General features: G+C 49.6%; 1 protein-coding gene across 2 annotated transcripts in view; it reads right to left on the minus strand.

Annotated features, from left to right (window-relative positions):
* SV2B (synaptic vesicle glycoprotein 2B) overlaps positions 1-18,141 on the minus strand; it is a 108,574-nt gene extending 90,433 nt beyond the window's left edge. Inside the window, exons 1-2 of one of the 2 annotated variants that reach the window (XM_005294870.5) lie at positions 17,872-17,973; positions 10,184-10,490 (exon numbers count right to left, since the gene is read on the minus strand). The gene's annotated coding sequence lies outside the window, so the exon portion shown is untranslated. Of the gene's footprint in view, positions 1-10,183; positions 10,491-17,871 lie in introns of both variants that reach the window. The other variant, XM_005294869.5, reaches the window with a different exon arrangement.
* Between the last annotated feature and the right edge of the window lie 351 nt (positions 18,142-18,492).

Genomic DNA, 18,492 nt, shown 5'->3' on the forward strand with positions numbered 1-18,492 from the left:
TGGGTCAACCTATGGCAGAAAAGACTCCGAAAGAGATGGAGGCCAGGGGGGAATTGGTCACTAGCTTTTAAAAGTGCTATTGAAGCAGTTTTTCCTATTCTGTGCTAAAAGTGAACTGGGAAGCAGAGAAGGGACAATTCTACACACCGCGGGCAGCACATCAAAAGCATGAGCTGGTGCAAATAGCTATTTGGGGCCCCACCTAGGGTTCCATGTGGAAGCCGGACACCCAAGGGATTTTCAGCACTGGAGTTTGCTGCCCCAAGTTGGCTGAATGCTCGTTGTTTGCTGAGATTTTCAAAAGCAACCCGTGCAAACATGGTGAGTTCTCAGAAATACTCATTAGGAGGATATTAGCCTACGTAAATTAGTACCTTGCATATGGGCGCCCAGTGGTGAGCAGCATAAAAGCAGGTTATTTTTCAGATCCCACAGGATAAGGGCCAACCCCAAAAGATTTGGGGTAGTGGGAGAGATGGCAAAGAAAATGAGTGGATAAGAGGAAGTCCAGCTACAGAGACCCAGAAATGGGCACCACAGTTACAGAAATGACCTCTTGGGGTGAGCTGTTGGGCAAGTACTCCCAAAGCCTCACTTCAACACAGAGCAGGTGTCGAGGGCTCAGGTTAAAAATTGGGTCAATACTTTGGTGGAGGGGCAGTGTCAAGATAAAAGTCATGAAATGACCCTTGGTATTTTTTGCCACCACAGCCATGGATACCTTGGTGCCATGTGCAGCCATCATATCCATAAAATAGGTATGTTTTCTATCTCCAGAGGCTGAACTATGTCCCCCTAGTGCACTCAGAGGGAAAGCTGTGCCTTCTCCAATGTCCAATACACACAGCAAAGGATTCCTGCCTCTCTCGTGATCCATATGGCAGCCCCTGGGGAGCCCTGAGGATCATAGGGTTTAGGGGATCCTCTAGGCACACACAGGTGTGTGGCTGATCACAGAAGCATCCCCACCCCACCCTTTGAAAAGTCATTGAATGCAGTGGTGACCCTGATGGGGGCGGAGAAAGACCAGGGCTCTTCTGGGTCAGCCTCTCTATTTCCCCCTGAAGCTCAACCCAGATGGTTTCAGGAATGCATTTTCCCCTCTCTAGGTCCTGCGCCTCAGTGAGGTCAAGGGAGATTTTCTGAGGCTCAGAGACTTTGTTAGGTGGTTAAGGGCCCTTCCTCCCCCAAGTCCTGGCCTACATTGCCTGCCACCTTCTTTCCTTGCGTTGTCTGATGACGTACAGCCCCAGCCTGGTGCCATACTGCAGCCTTTCCACAGTGCTGTCCCTGTGTTCCCAAGTGACCTTCTCCCCAAAACCCCAACAGGTGTGCCTCAGTCCTTTCCACCTTCTTCTCACTTCCTCTAGCCCCACCCTATTCCTGACTCTCCTCCTCTCCCATTCTAACCCGCTAACCCCACAGCAAATCCTCTCTCTCTCTCTCTGCCTCTGTCTCCGTCCCTCACCCTGTGCCTCTCTCTTGGAGGTGTATACTGGAGCTGTGTGGACACAGACAGCGGATCAGCCAATGAGGGGCTGCTGCTTGAACCTGGGTCTTCTGGCTTAGCCTCAGTCATGACTAACCTCTGGGCAGCCTCTGAGTGCCACTGGATCCCTCTGAAATACTGTTTGCCCCCTCAGTCCACCCGTCTGCCTCGCCACCCTACAACACTCATCATCCCCCTAGGCCATCAGTCAGCTCAGGTGTGACCAAACAAAATTCTTCTGGGCTCCCAAGTCCCATTTGAGCCTTCACACGAGCACCCAAATGGCTATTCACACCTGCCCCAATGGGAGACATACTGTAATATCAATCCAGAGAGAGGAGAGGCCCCTTCTGCCAGGGCCGATTTGTCCTCAGACAGCCTCATTTTCATCTGGACTTGGGCTTCTGCACAAAAGCAACCAAAGCCTTTCAATATTTAATCAGCAGCACAGCCGTAAACAGAGTGCACCAGCTGCCTGGTGCTGTGCAGGTGGGGGAGGAGAGACAGAGAGCCGCCTTTTCCTTATACCTCCCTCATGAATCCTTTCTCTATACAACGAACACGCCTGTCATTTGCGCACTCACCCTGGCGGAAAGCAGAACAGCAGCCCGTCTGCTGCCTCAGCCAGGCAGGTTTCAAACAGCATCTCTTTGAAACATCCTCATTTCTGATTCCCGGACGGTTCCAGCCGCACAGCCGCCCTCAGGTGTGAATCTAACTTTCTGCCCTTCAGACTGCGGGGAAATTGCTGTGCTCAGCACGCTGTGCTGACAGATCACGTTGTACAAAGGCCCAGCGCTCGATCCCAAACCCTCCCCGAAACGCAAGGCACCTCCAGAGCTAAAAGCATGAGCTGCTACAGCCTGAACTGAAGAGGCAGGAACGGGGGTTATAACCGACTCACATTCTCTGTGGAGCGTCGCAGAGGGGAACTCACCAGTGGCTTCTGCTCTCAGCCCTAGCCCTCCAAAGAAGGCTTGTTTTGCCATAAAATAATATATAAGATATCACTTAACACAGCTGCTTTAGCTAAAGTGCCCATAGGACCGACTTTCAGTTGAGACAAAAAACCAAAGTCCTAATGACTTCTGGTTAGTAATGTTCCCCTGGCCTTTTCTGCACGAGCCCTAGTATCTTGGCCAAATTCCAGCCTGGGTCATTATACCCTGCTTCCCTACATCCCCTCTGCAGTTTCAACTGGCTGTGGGGGTCTCCTTCACTTCCTGCCTTAATCTCTTAGTGTGACTATGTGCTGTTAAAACTGCTGCTGCCTTCCACACCAGAGATGGCTGCAGTTATAGCTGCATCTATAATGTTTGGGATCCGTAGGGGTGAAAGCCTCCGGCTCCATGGCCTTATTAAATAACTAGTAATAATTGGCGCTAACTAAGAAACATTCTTACATGCAATCACAGGGCACCCAGATGGCACAGTGGCCTACGTGCACATACTGATAATTCATAATAAATAATAAATGCAAGATCTCATTACTTGCATTAGAAACACTCTGCTCCAATTTGCCATTCTCCTGCCTGGAGAAGGCAAAAGGCAACAACCTATGCTCCGGAGTGAGATGTGACTTTGAAGTACCCTCCTCAGCCTCTCCGCTGTCATCAAAGGGAGCACCAAGGGGGGGAGGGTTCGGCAGGTAGACACCTGCCCAGTAGAAATAGACACCACACTCATTTTCACACCGTGCCTTCAGACAGCAATGCTGGGCTGCAGCCAGGTCAGTAACTCAGAGGCAAAGGGCCCTGCAACCCCCTTTGAGTCCCTGGAAACTTTGATTAATTGGCAGGGGCAGCTTTCTATCAGGCAGAGAAGTCCCTGGAATGCCTCAATCTGTGCCTGCGTATCAATAATTTAACATTCCATCTAAAAAGGATCTTAATTAAAAGCCATCAGATTCCTGCGTTGAACCAGCCCAATTAAAAATACATGTAGAACTGTTGCCTTTGGGCGGCAAATGTACCTGGTTCTGGTACAGTTAGAGACAAATACTTCGTCCCCAGTGAGGCCTTCACCGGTGTCCACCTAAGTTTCAGCAGGAGGCGGCACTCACAGGACTAGATTTCCAAGTGCGCAGCGCCCACACGTGATGTGCGGAGGTTTTTGGAAAATCTGTCCCCAGTTGTGAAAAAAAACCCGGACTCCCAAGTCCAAGGCACAAAGCCGACCTAAAGCCAGCAGTGAGGGCAGAGAGACTCCGCTACAATTAAAGGTGCATCACCCAGAGGACAGCCTCTCTTTTCAGTTACATTGCTACATACTTCGCAGGCCAGACGTTGGTCTCAGTTACCCTCATGTACATCCAGAGGAATTCTGCTTACTTCACTGGATTTACACTCACATGACTGCGTTCAGAATCGATCTACCTGTCTGTCTACCTAGGCATTTAAATTGTGCTACTGTGCACATCACCCTAATAACTCAGCAACTAACAGACAATGGTGCCCTAGAAAAATAACACCATTCCTTTTTTAAAACCCATATTCCTTTGCCGGAATTCAGTCCGAATGCTGTACATTAAAGAACTCCGCAAAGATCCCAGGGCCACTGGTCTCCCTGTTCCATTCAGTGATTTTGTGAAGGTGCTGCTGGGGTGGGCAAGTGGGTGAAGTGTACGCTGGGAAAGGTTACATGTGATTTCAAGAGGCCAGAGGCTTGTAAGTCTCCATCATTAAAGCAGTGAAAACTAGGAAATCTGCCACAGTCTGACCACCTGTCAGAAAGGGCAGGAGAAATCCCCCTCCTGTGAGGCATTCTGTCTCTGGTTAGTTGCGTGACGGGTGTTTGCATGTGAGAGGGTAACAGAGACCATGTGTGGCCGTGGGGCTGGAGGACAGGAAGGGTGATCCATCAGCTCCCATTTGGCTGTAAAAGCCCAAACCTCCAAGCAGGAACTATGTTCAGTTGTTCACTGAGTCTGGCTGCAGCAGATGGGCTCAATTCCCACTGGCAGTAGGAATATACTGCCAAACAAAAACTACATTCAGCCCACACAAAGAGTCAGAAAGAAAATCCGTTGCCAAGGGGCTGGTTCCTGTGTCTCTTCCATACTCTCCGCATTCAACATCAGCTGAAGAGGTTTTGCTCAAACTCCCACATCTTGCAAAAAATCAATGATCACCTTCAGGCAGAGCCCAGGGCTGGAAAATGGCATGTTGCCATGGAAATTATTTGGTGTCCTTAGCTATGAAGGGTTCTGCTAGGTCTAAACACCCTATCCACCTATCCCCCTAGCCCAGTGTTTCCCAAACTGGGGTCGCCGCTTGTGTAGGGAAAACCCCCGGTGGGCCGGGCCGGTTTGTTTACCTGCTGCGTCTGCAGGTCCGGCCGATCGCGGCTCCCACTGGCCACGGTTCGCTGCTCCAGCCAATGGGAGCTGCTGGAAGTGGCGCGGGCCGAGGGACATATTGGCCGCCGCGAGCCTCGATCGGCCGAACCTGCGGATGCGGCAGGTAAACAAACCGGCCCGTCCCAGCCCGGCCTACCAGGGGCTTTCCCTTCACAAGCGACCCCCTCACAGGTGAGCCTTATGTTTCATTGGCTATGGGTGGGTGAGGTGATGAGTGGGTCCTGCTGTGCTGCAGACCCAGCCAGTGCCAAAGTCTAAAATCTCCAGCACCCAATCAAAAAAATTGATGAATTTCTGCTCCTTCCCAACCCACCTCTGACAAGAGCCACTGTGGGCCAGAACAGAACATCCGTCTCAGGAGCTGAACTGAATTATGGATTTGCAGTATTGTTGTAGTTGTGTCGGTCCCAGGATATGGGACAGACAAGGTGGGCGAGGTAATATATCTATCTATACCGAGAACTGTTCTTCAGGTCAGAATCATGGATTAGCTGCTGCCCAGTCCTACAACACCTTCTATGGGGAAAATATCCAGACCCAGGCAAGACACTAGCCCACTCTGCTGCAGTCCTCACACTAAACATTGTTTCTTCCTCATCAGCAGGGGTTAGTGACTATGAAATAAGAGCAGTGAGAGGAGGCAGCGCTCATGTGGCCTTCCAAGTTCCACTTGACCACGTGATGGGTCAGCCTGAGCGATTTCTTATGTCGAGGACGTTGTTCTAGGATCCACACCTCCTACATTCATTTATTCTCCTACCTAAAATCTCCCCTGTGGTTTCAATTATATATAGCATTCTCTACTTCCCCTGCTAGGGCCTGTTGTTGTAGTGTTTCTGGCATTGAATGGCTGCAGTGTTCTACCCCAGAGGTAGCTGTCTTTGAGTGGTGGCTGAATGATTTTGCAGCCAGAGACAGAGAGAGCAGAGGGAGGCCCTGGCCAGGTAAAGGCTCTTTGGGATCCTTACAAACGCACTCTGCTCAGTGTCAGAGTTTGCAATAACAGTATAACAGCTTGAGAGTGAGGTTTTGATTGGCGCTTGAGCCCCTCCCCACCACCCCCACCCCCAAATTGAGCCCAGAGTACATGCCTCTTCCAGCAATTTTCAACGAGGAAAAATCAGCCTCAGCAACAAAAATCTCTCGATCACTTTCCCTGGGGAAGGCCAGGGCTGTCCTAAAGGAAAATGGCCATCAAGGCGATTCACAGGCTGATATCAGAGATGGTAAAAGCCAGTCCAGGTTATGAAGCTGCACATTTTGGACGGGCCTAGAATGCTTCCCCTCAAAAGAGGAGGTTTCCATAGATTCTCACTAAGCCTCAGTCCTGTCCTTAGGTGCACACAGTCACTAGTGAAATCAACAGCTGCACTTGCCCCTCTCCTGGCTGTCATCTTACTCTCCCTCCTCACTTTATTTCCTCTCTACCCCACCCTCAATGCTGCTCTGTCTCTCATCTTCCTACCCGGAATACAGTGTTCATGAGGGCGACCACAGAGGCAGCCGACTGTAACCTCCCTCCCCTCTCCACGAGAATGGGGGGAAGAAATAAGAATGATCATGTGCATCTCCGCATGCATGGGCTGTGTAGAAAGAGTGAGAGGGTTTAAACGGAGCCAGGGACACAGACGGGAACGGTTGGGATAGTGCGAATTCTGGTGCCGATGCAAAGTAAAGAGCCTCACACAATGAGACGAACTCCAGCAACGTCACAGCAAAGGGGTAGTTGATACGGTTGCAGACCAGCAGCCTGCTCGACCTTTAATGAGGCAGCTATCAAAACTATTCAAATACTTATCACCTCTGCCACCCCCAGCCATACAAAAAACACCTGATTTAATTTTCTCCGGTGGAGATGAGACTAGCAGGAGGATGTGTGCATGTACAGCTACAGGGAACACATATCTGAATGCCAGTTTTCACCGTGCTGCACAACAGCACTACTAGGAACTTGGATTTATTAGTGGGTTTTGCAATAAACACACTAAGAGCCTCTGGTATCGGTACCGATGAAACCTCAACGCCTTCATTTTCTGTGTACTGTACCTTTAAACATCCAAGAATTCAGTCTATGGGCCGAGGCTTCAGCCATTTTGTTCCCCTAATTGCTGCAGCATGTTTCACAGGTGACGGGCACTTGCTGCTCTCTCATGGTGACTACTTTTGTTCTTTTTTGTAGTTAATCCTCAATCTAAAAAGTGAAGTCAGTTGAAAGTGAAAGCAAATGGTTGCCCTTTGGGTATGGAAAAACATAGCAAGGCCAAATTCTGCTCTCAGTTGCTCTGATTTCAGTGAGATTGAAAGGATACCTCATTGTTTCATTTTCATACTGTCTCCTTATTTCCTTGTACTACTACCCCTCTCCTCCAACTGTCTGCCTGTCCATATCCATCTGTTACTCACCTTATATTTACATTATAAGGTCTTTGGGATAGGGACTGTCATTTTGTTCTGTGCTTGTACAGTGCCTGGCACAATGGGGTCCTGGTCCAGGACTGGGCTCCTAGGTGCTACCGTAATACAAATAAATAATAATAACAGCAATAATGTCAATGAGAGTAGAATCAGGCCTATACAATACACAAAACGGTCTTGAGCCTGTATTCCCTAGGGAGGCAAAACCCACATTGAAGTCAACTCTAATGACTGCAGGATCAGACCCAGTGGGGGCTTTCTGGTACCTTGAGTTTAAAGGTGACTTTCATGCTAGGACAAGATCGACAAAAAGAAACATTTATACAAAAAACCCAATGAGGGATCTTTCTGTGGCCAGCTCTTCCTGACTCGTCTGCTCTGGTATATTTCTCTCCCCCTTTTCACTAGTGGCTCATCCCCTTTCCGCCCACCCCTCCCCATTTTATCCCAACCCCAAGTGAAGCTGCAGTCCCATCTCTGCAGCATTGCCCTCCACAGTCATTGAACATGATAATAGAATCGTGACTTTACTGGAGGAACAAACAGGCTGAGCAGATGGGCTGTGAGGGAGGAAGCCCTAGTTTAAAACACAAATAGCTTGTGATAATTTAGCAGATGTGGTAAAAAAAAAAAAAGAGAGAGAGAGAGAGAGACTGGCATGAGGTGATTGGATTTATATATATGTTGAACAAATGTGGAAGTTTTCCCCTCTATGAAAGTTTCTCTTTACAGTTTCTCAGTTACATCCTCTTGATGGGCTAAATTTCATAAGTAAACAAACCCCACACAATAGATAATTAAAAATGAGGTGGATGTATACATTCCTTCCATTTTTATAATCTAACTAGGCACGGGAATTAATTGATAGAAATTTCTAATTTTTAACTTGACAGTGTCTTTCCAAACACATATAGCAATGAAAGATTTATGCTCCTTTCGAAACCAAGCCTTGTGGTTTTATTAAAGGCAACAAAGGCTGTTCTCTCTGGGGCATACACAAAGCACTTAGAAACTTTGCTCTGCAGGCTCTCCGTTTGTTCAGTGGCATCACAGAGGCAATAGCCAAGGCCCACAAATACCCCAATCTAGAGTTACTGTGCTAGCCCCTCATTGTACAGCATCTGGACGGCAAGAGGCATGCAGACCCTTCCACTTTTAGTGCTTGTTCTTCAGCCGTTGTTCCAGTGCTATTTTTATTGGTGGCTTTGATACAAAGACTGTTACTTTGAAATATGTCTGAAGCAACCACCCACGGGCTCAGCAAAAGTCAACTGCCTAGCAGTGCTGGGTCTTTAACTAAAAGTTTAATGTAACTGTGCTGGAAACCATAGGGAGGCTCTAAAGTTAGCACTTAAAACAGGGGTCCTCCTTAGTGCAAGTTTCACGGTATGTAGAAACAATCAGAAGAATGTCTGTGATGGAGGGAAGTTATTGTGCACATCGTGGTTTAATTTTTGCGAGCAAACCAGTTTGGTTGTTTTCTCTAGGCCAGTGGTTCCCAAACTTGTTCCGCCACTTGTTTAGGGAAAGACCCTAGCGAGCCAGGCCGGTTTGTTTACCTGCCGAGTCCACAGGTTCGGCCAATCATGGCTCCCAGTGGCCACGGTTCACTGCTCCAGGCCAATGGGAGCTGCTGGAAGCGGCGGCCAGTACGTCCCTTGGCCCGCGCCGCTTCCAGCAGCTCCCATTGGCCTGGAGCAGCGAACCGCGGCCACTGGGAGCTGCGATTGGCCTGAACCTGAACAAACCGGCCCGGCCCACCAGGGGCTTTCCCTGCACAAGCGGCAGAAGAAGTTTGGGAACCGCTGCTCTAGGCAGATCTCTGTTAACCCTAATCTCAGAAACACAGAAGGAACACATATTGGAATCACCAAACCGAAAACTTTTACAAGCCCCTCTCACAAAAGGGTCTCAGGAACTCCTGGACCAAGGCACCAGTTTTAGGAAGGGATCCAGAGATGCTAAGAGGGTCAGTGCTTTCCATCTATTAGCAGAATAATTGAAGATGCATCATCATACTTTTCATTTCCCTCCTACCACTAGAGGTATATTATGGACAGACCTTTGCTGACCCAACACAGCCAGACTGCTATTAAGGTTACTATTCACTGTTCCTCTTTAAGCAAATGAGGCCAAATTCACCCCTGGCATAACTGTGCTGGCTTCACTGTAATCTGGCCCAGGCTGTCTATCAGCTCAAGAGCCCCATAAATTAAACCAGCTCAATGCCTTCAAATTCAACATAAGCAGATGTCTGGGACACAGAATATCTCACAGTTCAGCTCAGAGTTTGACTAGACTCTCATTTTTGTCAGCAACTACCTCACTGCTTCTCTCCCTATTTTAAATGCATGCAATACTGGGGAGACCAGTTCCAGGGAATAATGCAGCCTTTGCTGACCGGGAGAAAGTTTAGCACACAGGAAAGCTGAAGGGCTTTATTTCTCAGCTGAGAGACACATATTCATGAATGACTTTCCAAAGTCAGTGCTATGAAAGGCATCGGATAGAAACAGAAGCATTCCACAAGCTACACCCACAGAACTGCGTGACAGAGATTGCCTTTTAGGTCTGGCTGTGGGATCTATCTAATAACCAGACCTAATTGGAAAAGGCACGTAGAAATACCCATAGAGGGAAAACATAACATCAGCTACTGCCCTTGTACCTGGCTAGGTACTTCAACTGCCTTCGTCACCGTATGATCTGACTAGCCTGGAGCCATGCACTAGTGGTAAATAAATTGCTCTAATAAACATTTGCTCCTGGAAAGGCTTCCGTCTAAATTATATTGGCTCTGCTATTTGTCCGTCTCTTTCACAACTTCCTCCCCTCTCCACCGTTTCTCTCTTTAAGCCTCGTCGCTATCTCACTGTAACCAAATGCCCAGAAAGGGGACCAAATGGAAAAGCATCTCTTACCAGAACTAGGAACTGTTTCATCCCAGAATCACCAGCCATTTGCCAGTCATTTCCCCCACTGCTCTCACCCACAGCAGCCCCTGGAAGAGCTGCCTTTGCCACTAGGCTGTCACAAGCTGGGGATTAGGAGTAAATGCTCTGCGAGCCAAGCCGATCATCCCACTGCAAACGGAACAGAGGCACCAGCAGTGGACGAGTCCATCAGCCACCACAAAAAACGCACACACCAGCAACAAAGCAGGTGGAGGATCGGGAGGCTGCAGACAGAGTGGGAGAGCAGGTGCGGGAGGGAGGGCGCCAGGCGACGCTGAAATGACAGATGTGTTGACTTTAATTTAAACAGGAAATTGATAGTGCTCGACACAGAGAGAAAAAGACAATAGCTGATATTAAAAGCAGTGGCTGTTTGCACTCGGTGGCCTTTTCTTCTCTCCGCTCCAGCGGAGCTTTTTGGTTTAATTCTAGCTCTAGCACAAAAAAGCAATAACTGGCAGCACTGACTCTACCTGTCAATCAAAGCAAAGCAAGTACTGATGTTGCCAGCCGGGTCTCAGACGAGAGTTAAACAGGTATTTCCCTTCCAACAGCTACTTACGAGGCCAATCCTGGATTCCTTGCCCCAATCAAACTCCCACAGAAGTTATTTATATGACGTCATCCAGATATACTGGACCAAAATACTGAGAGCCAAGATAGGGTGCAAAATTTGCCTTAATTTTGGGAAGAGAAAATACAATAGGACCAGAAATGCCAGATTTAGGTTTCTGAGGAAGTACAGCAAAGAGCTGAGAGTATGTTAAACACAATTTAAAGGCATGAACAATGGTGTCCCTTGATAGAATTCACTTCCCCCTGAAAAGATCAGTGTCATTCCCCACAGTTTAATGCTGATGCAGCTGAAGCCCTCTCAGGCCCTGGATTTCTAAGGATGGTTTGTGGGATAGCAGCTTCACCCAGAGCCTGTCACTCCAGGATCCGACAAGAGTTAGCTTTTATTGTCATCAGAATTCACTCCTGGCTGAAACGACGTAGTAGCAACGTTGGAGGCCAGCGATGAACGTGCAGAGGGAAACGAGGGGAATAAGAAACATCTAGCCATTTCTGAGTGAAAGGAGAGGCGGAATAAATACATAAATAAAGGGTAGTGGGGGTGGGGGTGTAAAGTGAACCCTAAGAACTGGGGGGCAAAGGCAGAACCTCAGCTCATATAAATCCCAGGGGAACTAACAATAGCCTCTGACTCTTCCAAAGAGTGGCCCTGTTGCTGCTTCAGAAATGGATCTCCAGTTTCAAGTGAATTTAGTGCTGGCAAAAGGAGCTGGCCTGATAGCCCTGGAGAACCGAGTCATGTATCCCTAGGACACGTACAACACATGCAGTGGCAGTGCACCCATGCCTGTCACCTCACCAAAACGCTGACCCGGAGAGCCCACCCTTAGAGGGGAGGGGAGTTTATTCTCTATGGCACAGTCAGTCTTTGTGGTGAGAAAGTCAACAAGGGACACTTTTTTGTTAGGCTGACATTTGTTCACTAGGCACCAGACTGAGACCCACCAGCTCATTGCACAGAAAGCCATCACACAACTTGTGGTGAGAAGGATTTTCTTTCCCTAATGCCATCCAGTCCTCCTGACACCACATCCCAGCCCTTCTGACCCCATCTTTTCCCTGGCTGTGTCGCCTTCCTGCCCCCGTGCTGCCAGACCCATCATTTACTATTGAAAGTGATTCATTCCCACTCAAGACAGATGGGACGGACCTGCAGCCCCAGGGTTTAGTTTCTATAGCCAGCCAAAGCAGGTCAGATGCTGGCAGAACAAGGCAGGTCAGGAACAGCTTCCAGACGGAGAGCGATGCTCCTGATAAGTAACCCAGGGAGCTTCCCTTCCCCTCGCCAGAAGAAACGGCATGTGACAGGGAAGCAGGGAAGCGCGTTGGGAAAAGGCTGCTTTGTGCCTGTCATCCCTCCCTTTATCTGCTGTCACACTCAGCTTCACAATCCTTTAGAAAGCGCCACGTTCTTTCTTAATGGTCACCCCTTGACGTTCCGTGGAGCATCGCACGTCACTCCTGTGTCACTGCGCATCTGGGCCGGGAGCAAGCTCTTGGAGGGATGCACAAACCTGCCAGCAGCAGCCTTCCCTCCGCCATCCTCCTCCCATCTGTTGCCCCCAATGTGTCCGTAAAGCCAGTCTATTCCACGGTGGCCTCCTGGGGCGGGGGAGGCCTGGTGAGGAGTTTAAAGCGGTCTAATCCCCAGGCTGGATAATTCATGGAAAGAGGATTACCCGCTCTGAACAGAGCCCTCACCTAAATATAGACTGGCCCTTCCTTTTCATCTCGTCTCGTCTCGCACAGTGACATTTCCCCCACTCCACTCCCTCAGCTAGTCCCAGAGGGCTGATTCTGTTCTCGCTTGCCCCAGAGTAAATCCGGAGAACCCCGTTGTCGCCAGGCCAGTCACGCTGGAATAAAACCAATGTCCGCGAGAACAGAACCAGGTCCCTAGTCAGAATGTCAAAGCCAGCCCGACGGATGCAGTGAAATCCCCAGATGCGCGCATTCCTACTGAGCAAGCAACTGACTAAGCCACGTGGTGGTTGTTCGTTGGGGCCTCAGGATGCGTATTTGGAGTGCGTAGTTATGGTCTACTCGAGAAGATGAAAGCTAGCTCCTGGGGCACGCTGGCAATGTGAAATTACAGCATAGCGTGCTGTGCACATTATGGAGAGGGGGGACCACACTTACCCCCTTTGTGCCAGTGTGGCGGGACAAAGGAGCTAAGCCAACTCTACACTATCCCCCCCCCCCACATGCTTCATCATAAGAAGGGTCTTGGGGATGTGGCCACCGAGGAGGGTATGCCAACGTGCTGCTGAGCTCCAGCAATCTCCAGCCGCCACAATGCCCCATTGGGGGCTATTGGAGCCAATGTAGGCTAGAGCAGCCCTGAGGCTGTTCTAAATTGCACCAACAGACAAAGTAGACCCCCTTCTGACTCCAAGACCAGGAGAGCACAAAAATGATGTAAAGCCACCTTTGCCTCCCTGCTGTCCACCCAGCTCAGGGCCTGCACTGAGTAGACCTCGGGGTCAGGACCTGGGATTGGAAGATCAGTTAAGGAGCTGATTTTCCCTGCAATCCCAGACCAAAAAGGGGAGGAGCTGTCAGATAGTTGCCTCCCCTTCTGGTCCCTTACATATTTATGGGAATAAGAAGAATACCATTCACAGTTGCATGACTTAGGATAGAAACATCTCAGAGAGATCAACCTCCGGACAGCAGCCAGCCACTAACTGCCTAAGGTAGGAAGGAACTCTCCCAATATCCATTAGGGAGCTTTACAGCCTTCTTCTAAGCATCCAGTGCCAACCACTGTCAAAGATAGGATTCTGGACTAACTGGACCATGGGTCTGAGCCGAGATGGCAATTCCTACACCCTACAGCTCTGCTCCCATAGCAGGTGACCAGGCATTGAGCTGTCTCTTGCTGCTGGCTGAAGTACACTTGTTTTGGAGGAGGAGAAGAATCAATCTGTGGGTTGCCTTCCCCTTTGGTCCCCGCAGCAGAAAGGGGGATAAGATTAGGGGCTGCTGAAGATATTACTGTAGGGCTCTTCAGCTTAGTTTTCCACCAAGTTTCTTCTCCTTACAGTGTGGGGCTTAAGCCAAGCCTGGCCCTGCAAACTGTGTGTTTCAGTGACTCAGTGCATGCCCCTCCATCCCCCTGCCCAGACACCTCAGGCTCCCTGTTCTCATGGTACCTTCAGTTCACTGCTAAGGCTCCTTTTTTCTTGCAGGACTTTAAGCTGCCGTAACATTAAACTGCTCATTAGCATGGGAGTAATTCCATAATCTTTTCAGACGAGACCTTTTTCAAAGGCTCAGCTCCTGATCCGGAAAATTAATTTGGGGAATTGACAATATGGGACGGGGGATCCTCCAGGCAGAGTTCTGGGCTTCCCCTGTCAGGACTGTTCGCAGTCCCGGGGTTTTGTACTGCGGCCAGAAAACTATTCAGTGCCAGCACTGAGCAGCGGAGGGAGAGTCTGTGTCTCTCAGCACTTAGTATGGAGAATGAGGGTAGCTTAAATAGTGGCACTAGATAGTGTACAGCAAATAAGAGACAGCCCCTTTAGCCCGGGCTTTCTGCCTTTAACTCCAGATACCCATTGCTCAGAGGTGCCATTTTACCCCATGATTGGCTGTATGGAGTGGGCAGGATTACCACATGGGAGATGGGGGAGTTAAAACTTCTTTACCTCTCCCTCGCTTCTGCCTGCCAACCTCCACCCTTCCTCCCAGCTCTGGCTCTATGTTCCAGTATTGTGTCAGAATGTACAGAGGTAAACACGTACCTCCATACCTGTGTACTTCACTTCTCCAGCTTCCTGGCTCTTCCTGGCAGTCTCCCACTCAAGTATACAGACACGCTCACAACCCTGGGATAATAAAGGCCCTGACACAGATGCTCACTCCTACCATAGCGTATTGCACACTCCCTTTTGTCCAAGTTGTTTACAGCACCCCATGAAGTGTGTGCGCTCACATTTTATGCAGACTAACTGCCAGTTGCGCACACAAACTCCGTGTACATTTGCACACACAGGATGGGTGCATGGCTGCTTTTGGGGCCGCACCCTGCTGTGCACTTACAAGTAGGAGTGCAAAATCAGAGCCTGCCAGAAGAATTGATGAACACGTGCCCCATCTCTCCAGATCACTTCCCTGAATAAAGAGCTGTCTGATGTTGGCCTCTGCATTGCAGCACGTCACAGACCCCAGATGGGTGCAAATAACACATCACCTTCATGACAGGTGCAAATAGCATGTCCCATGCCAACCGAGGGAGCTGAATGGCAAACCAGATAAGTGCCTCACTGCCTGGTGGCTTTCTGTTTGTACAGCAGTGACGCGCCGGAACATTCCCAGGCTACCCACAATAAGTGTTTCAGCCCTTTCAGGAAAACAAGAGGCATCTTATATGGTCAGAATTCTGGAGAAATGCAACCCAGCCTTCGGCATCTGCTCCCAGCCTGCTGGCTGAAAGACCCCCTCAAACTCTCTGTAGAAAAGAAGCATGACACAGATTCATCAGTGCTGGGTGGATAAATCCCAAACAAGTGCAATCTTTCCTTGTGGCAACGGACCGTTCTCCAGCCAGCCCGGGGAACTGCAACTGGGGGACCAGACGCCTGGTACAAAACTTTGTGAGGTGCTGAGCAATTCCTGCAAGTTGCTGGACCCTCTGCACCCCTGTTAACTTCAGTGGGAGCTGAGGATGCTCAGCATAACACAGAGACGCTGGCAAATCTGATGCATAAATCCCCCCATCACAGGGCCACCTATATTTCCAAATACCCCTGCACAAGGAAGGCATCGTCCACCCTCCCAGGCAGGGAAGGCTGTAAGAAACTTTCATTCTTGTGGGTCCAGGTGACCCACAGAGTGACACGTCCCAATGGCCCTTTGCTCAGCAGAGCCCAAAGCCCATCGGTGTTCCCCCCATCACCAGGAGCCCAGGAAATTCAGAGCCTGGGGAGGGAGGTGAAGTTTGGGTTACTTCATTGAACAGCTGGGAATTAAAGAACCAAGTTGTCAAGAGCAAGAAAAAGTGAGGAGCCAGTGGAAGCATAGGGTCCTCCTGCAGATGGCCCAGGACTGTAGAAGATCCTCAAATCTGCAGGGCTTGGGAGCAAACACTTTCCTTCTTCCAGTGAAGGGTGGAGGGCGACCCTGCTCCTCAAAATGTAAGACTCTGGAGGAAACTCTAGAGGTCTCCTCTCCTCAAAGCCCCCGCCCATGTACCCTGTGGGAGGGGGTGACCTGGCTGTGATTACAAGTGACCGACAGGATAAGCTGGCAGCCTGATGTGCAATTCTTGCAGAAGTGGTAGAGTTAATTGCCAGCTGAGGAGCAGGCATTTGGCTGGGTCTTTTCACCAGGAGGTGAACACTGCAGCACTATTGTATATTTAAATCTGACCAGCCAAGCAATGGAATTAACTCTTTCTCTCTCTCCTCTTGCAGATGACAAGAAATAGGATCCTGGATAGTTATGGCTTGCAGCAATTTTAAAGTCCTGCCTGGAACATCACTCACTCCCTACCCGCCTTTCAGGGCCGGCTTTAGGAAGTGCGGGGCCCGATTCGAACAGTTTCGACGGGGCCCCGGCAGGGAACACATAAAAAAAACACGCGGGGCTTGTACTCACCCAGCCGTGCTCCTAGTCTTTGGCAGCGGGTCCTTCACTCACTCCGGGTCTTTGGCGGCACTGAAGGATCCGCCGCCAAAGACCCGGAGCGCCTCCAGGTGAGTAAAAATTAAAAAGGTGCCTCTAGCCAGGGAAGGGATTCTCTGCCACTTGCCCCCCAATCTGGGCAGCCCTGCCACTGGACGCGGGGCCCTCTTAGGCGCGGGGCCCGATTCAGGGGAATTGGTGGAATTGGCCTAAAGCCGGCCCTGCCGCCTTTCATTTCTGCCTAGGCTTTCCATGCGAAGAAAGCCCTCTGAGCCCACGTATTCAGGTGTTGTGTGTAAGGCACCTGATCAAAACCCACCTGGGGTTCCCCTCTGCACACAGGAGAAAGCGCTACAGTCTGGGTCCCGTCCTCCCCGCTCTGCTATAATCACTCTGTTGGTTTGCAGAGCCATGGGCACACATGTCAAGGAGCCTTTTCATGGACCCAGTTCATGCCTATGGTTTTTATGGGATCTCAGTATAATGGATTGTATTATTGCAGTCTACATATGTAATGAAAATCTCTGCTGAACAGCACCTGTCCCCAAACACACATGCATGCACACACACACAGACACACACGCACGTGTGCAAACACACACAGGTTTATTTAACCAGATCAGGTGCGGCAGAGAAACCAAGATATATTACAGCCACAGTTCAAACTGAAAATCCTTACCTTGCCCTCAGTGGCTGTCTTTATTCTCTGAGTGAAGTGACCAGCTCCTGATTTTAGTTTGAGCTACGTTTATGATACCCTGAGGTAGACAGGATTATTTCAAAAGGACAGTTAACATGTGTGTTTGCTGTGTTGTGCCTGGGGCGGGGGAGGGTGGGGACCCTACACACCCACACACGACTCATCCAGATGCAAACAAACACATCTGTACACCCCCCCCCGCACCCAAGTATCTGCAACATACCCCATTTATACACACCTCACCCATGCACACCCCCACAGCCCACTGCTACACCCTTTCCCCAGACACACACCGTCGGCATGTATTTTAATTGTCCTCCTAAAATAACCCTGTCTCACTTCAGCCTGGGCACCTTCAACGTAGCTAAAACTACAAACCGCAGCTCATTACTAATCTGAGACGAGGATAAACAGAGCCAGGGAGGGAAACGGTGTTAGTCTGAATTGTTGTTTTGGTCTTGACTGCTCTGACCCTGCTGATCTAGTTCAAAGAACAAAGTACCCTACAATTCCGGTTACTTCGTCCCAGCCGGACTGCTGAGCCCGTGCCCTTGAGCCTCCTTATTTTCAGTGACATTTGTCTTTTGTTTTATTTTATTTGGTTTCCCTATTTCTTCACAGCACTCAGATGTTAGCTGGGCACTCAGCTAACTAATGTTGGGGATTGAGATCCCATCAGCCATTCGCTTTCCCTGTAAAATGTCTGTTGTCTGTTTCTGCAATAGTAGGAGAAATGACTTGCTCTTACCTGTAATGTGAAGTTATTTGCTTCTGCTGCTGCTCTGGGCTCAGTTCAGCTCCGGAGTTCCAAGAAAGAGGGCTGCACTGCACTGGAATCTCCTGTAACAATGATGCAGCCCAGCCAGCCAGTGCATGTTAATGATGCACCAGAGGGGATCCCAGCGGAGGGAGAACAGGGCTGTGTCATACCTGCATCACTGCCCCCACAGCAAGAAAGAGAGAGGGAGGGAGGGAGTGTGCAAAGGCAGAGAGAGAGAGAGATTTCAAGGCAGGCAGCGAGAGAAAGGAAAAGCTTGTGTAATTTAATCAGGGTAATAAAGTAACCAGACCACTGCCTGAACATTAAAGATTTTCTAGGAGAGCTCTTGGTTACACAGGGGAATATGTTTACTGTTATAATGCAGACACATATTTTGGCTCTAGATTTAAATGGGATCCAGGATGTTTCCTTGCTGCTTTATTTGGGTGACCCACATTATTATTTCCTCCACCTCCACATAGAATCATAGAATATTAGGGTTAGAAGAGACCTCAGGAGGTCTCACATCTGGTACTGCTGGCCACCACCACATCTGGAGCCATCTTTGCAGGGGTGGCTCTCGGCCCAAATCGGAGCGGCTGTTGCTTT

This window comes from Chrysemys picta, chromosome 10 (assembly GCF_011386835.1).
Source record: "Chrysemys picta bellii isolate R12L10 chromosome 10, ASM1138683v2, whole genome shotgun sequence".
NCBI classification, from domain to species: domain Eukaryota; kingdom Metazoa; phylum Chordata; order Testudines; family Emydidae; genus Chrysemys; species Chrysemys picta.